Source organism: Anarrhichthys ocellatus, unplaced genomic scaffold, assembly GCF_004355925.1.
Source record: "Anarrhichthys ocellatus isolate YVR2014 unplaced genomic scaffold, GSC_Weel_1.0 scaffold126, whole genome shotgun sequence".
Lineage (NCBI taxonomy): Eukaryota > Metazoa > Chordata > Actinopteri > Perciformes > Anarhichadidae > Anarrhichthys > Anarrhichthys ocellatus.
In genome coordinates, this window is record NW_022280156.1 from 23,064 (window position 1) to 27,065 (window position 4,002).

Sequence of the window (4,002 nt, forward strand, 5' to 3'; positions counted from 1 at the left end):
AGACCATAAAGCAGGGGATGCTTTAGGGCGGGGCTACACGGTGATTGACAGGTCGCTATCTACATCACTCATTAAAAATATGGTCACTTCTCTTCATTGGTTGAAAAAAACAACATGGCGACTGCGGTAATCCAAGATGGCGACAGCAAAATCGTCAACCTCAAAACATCAAAACATCAGTCCACAAACTAACGGGTGACGTCACGATGACTACGTCCACTTCTTAGATACAGTCTGTGGTTTTTATTAGTTTACACTCGCTTATTGTCCAAATGTATTTCTCCAAGTAGGTCGCCAAGTCGTTTACTTTTCCTTCTGATGAGTTCATATTTTAAACAACTTTTCATTTGATGAACTTTTGAGCACCAATGGAACGCTCAACGGGGGACCTGGAGGCTCGGCACTCGTTGTTGTGCTGGATTATGATAATCTGTAAAATGCCTCCCCGTGTCTCCACCACCACCAAAGAGGTCAAACACACACATCCATAATTCACAGCTGCAGAATCACTGTGGGAGCAGATTAATGAGTCAAATCTGCATGACGTTTGGAAAAAAAGCGGCGGGGTTTCGGTGACAGAGTGACGGGTGTCACAACTATAATATAATCACGCTGTGTCTCACCAAAAACGGAGGTATTGTCCTTTAAGTATGATATACATCCCAGTCCTGGCCTACATTTCTGTTTTAAACAGACGAACACACGAATACATGAATACACATTATTTAAGGACTCACAGACAGCCTACAGGGCCACACATACGGGCTTTAACTGACAGATAAACACCCCGCAGCTTATCCTCTGTAATATTCATAAATTGGGGCTTAACGCGCCGAGGCAACCTACTTTTTTAAGATGTAACGATCTTTATGCAAACAGCTATATGAGCTGGCCTAAATAACGCCGGCTTGTCTTATTTTCATCACAAGGGAACAGCTGTGCGCCTGATAATGCATATTTTAATCTTCATTTAAATATATTGTAAAGCAGAGCCTGGCAGATGCAGGATGGTTTTTTTTAAGCTGATTAGAATATTGATATTTGATAATGATGTTCCTTTTCCCCCCAAAAACAAATACACATTTTGATATGGAATTGTTATTAAAGGTGTATGACTAAGATGTGTGAAGCTCCATATGAACAATAGTGAGTGATAACATCATCTGTCATGGTATATAGTTTATAGTTTATTTATTTAGTTTATTCTATAGATTTACATATTGTTTGTTATATTGATATATAATATGATGCAGTACATGTTTTTGGAATAAAATAAAATAATGGAGTAACTGTTCAACACAATTGTAAATGCTTCATCACGTCAATGCAAACATCATATTTAAATATCCCATAATATTCCAGAGAGCAGCCGTGCTCATTGATTTTAACCACAATAGAAAACATAATTAATATTTCTTATGATGCATTTTAATTATAATGGGATTATAAACTACTCAGTCATTGTTTGCTTTAAGTAAAGTGATACAAATTAAAACTATGCAAGAACAACACACAGAGCGTTGTTCTTATTCTACTAAAGGCAAACAATGACCACTTACAGTCATTTATAATCTCACTATAATTCATTATAAAAGATGTATCATCATAACTATGGGATTTATAACACACAACAAGTCAGTGAGTGACCAGCAATAATGCAAATTATTTATATCTTGTTATGATTATTGTTCTAAAGCAGTATGAGTGCTTATAACTATAATTATACAGATTAAAACACATTGTAAATATGTATAGTGCATTATAGACCTGGGCGTTTTGCAATGCTGTACTGCAATTTAACTTACAACATATACTTTAATATGATGTAATACTTTCCAGATGATGTAGGCCTACCGATACTATAAATATATTAGAACAATAAATATATTTAAAATCTGCATTTGTCATTATTATACAAACTCAAGTTGCCAATTTGCACTGGACTAAAATGCTGCCATCATTAAGTTAAAATGTTCAGTTATGTAATTGTTATTTCAGCTGTATGCTGTTGAAGTGTTAACCTGAGAGGTGTTTCTAATATTTTGTCCACCCCATCTTTAACAATGAGGGATTTTATTATATTATATATATTACAGTGAGTTTACGGAGCTGAGAGAAGCCGTAAAGCGGCTGTTAAGTTGCAGTAACCCCGCTGTGGAGGCCGCCTGTCGGGGGGTTCCAGCGGGGCTCCGCTCTGAAGCTACCCGGGTTTAACGCTCGGGTCAACGAGTTCACAGCTTCGGTCTTCCCGGTGTCCTTAAAGACGGGTCGCGTGACCCCGCCCCTGTGACGTCGATACAAACCTGATTTCAATGTGGGTCAAGCTGTCAGCAGTCAAGTAGCACCAAACCGGAAATATGAAAGCGAGCTTTTCATAATAAAAGCAGGAGACTAACGAAAATCGATTACGTATTATAATTAATTGTATGTATTATATGCATATTGTGAAATGTAAGGTGAAATGTAATCATATGGCATTCTGCAAAAAGCCCATTTGGTATTCCATGTGGCATCACAATTTGTTTTTGCATCCATAACAGCTACACATTTGTTTTGACGTCTTTTTTATTATCAATATTTTTAAGTCAAGGTGCGTTATTTTGTCTTTCTAGTTAAGGTAAGCTTTCAGGTCGTGGTTTAGCATAGTTTAATGTACAATAAAAAATAATTGTTTCCATGTCAAGCCATACAAATTTACTTTATCATCCAAAACTTCATTTTACATTACACTTGTTTACAGTCCTGTTATCTGTTTGTTGTGCACTTTATTTTATATTCTTTTAAATGATATTGTACAACCATAATATGTTGATATTCCTTGCACTGTTGATTGTTGTTGATTGTCTAATGTTATGCACCACCTGCCATGACAAATTCCTTGTATGTTACATACATTGGCAATAAACGGTTCTGATTCTGATTCTGAACACCGATACAAATACCAAATAGCAGAACTACTCAGTAGAAACAGTGGAAGTGTTGATCTCCCTTTTGGAATTAATAGCCAATTATATTAGGTAATATTAGGTATATATATATATATATATATATTAGGTGGTAAAATGTGCTTCAGTGTGTCATGAGAACATGCGGTTAGAAGATGTATAACAAAGAAAATAATACAATAAGATCCTTCACAAAATTCAGGATATCCCCCTCATATCATTATTCAATGTCCTATAGTATAATGTATTGTAAAAGGAAGGCCAATTAAGATTTATAATGCTAAAAGTAGACGTGTCAAAAAATCAGCTACCGTATAAAAAAACGGTATTTGTAATATCGTATTATAATATATAATATAATATCAATATCATCAATAAAGCACAGGACCTCCACTGACTCAGACTCTTTGATCATGAGAAACAATTACTTAAAGTTACACTTAATAACAAAATAACCGTTTCTGATTCTGATCTACAATTCAAAAAATTCAAAATTTCAAATTTCAAGCGACCTTTATTTTGAAACCAGTTGCCGGAAGTGTGGTGCGACCAAACTCTCTCGACCTTGAACAGTTTCGTTTACGGGATTATTCGTGAACTCAAATGCCCCCTCAAGCCTCCGCTGAGAGCTGCGACTGTTTTTACAGCTGACACACTTCCCGTTTCGATCAGGTCAGTCACTCTCAACTGCTTTTCTGTGCCTTTAACGGTCCAAAACATGTAGCTAACAACAACAACAACAATAACAACAACAACAAAGAGCACCTAACACCTCGCGCACGCCCTCCATCTCGCTCTCTCTTTACGTTTACGTCTCTTCTTCTCTTGTCCCCTAAAAAAAAGTGTGTTGACCAGCGGGGTTTTTTTTGTGAAGCACTACGGACGATACCATGTTAAAACAGCGAGAGAGGCGGGGGGGGGGGCGACTGTACATGTACAGAGTTTAAAACTTTAATAATAAATGATTTAGCTTCCAAAACAGTGAGCTTCTGCTCCAATGGAGGAAGAGAGAGAGAGAGAGAGAGAGAGAGAGAGAGAGAGAGAGAGAGAGAGAGAG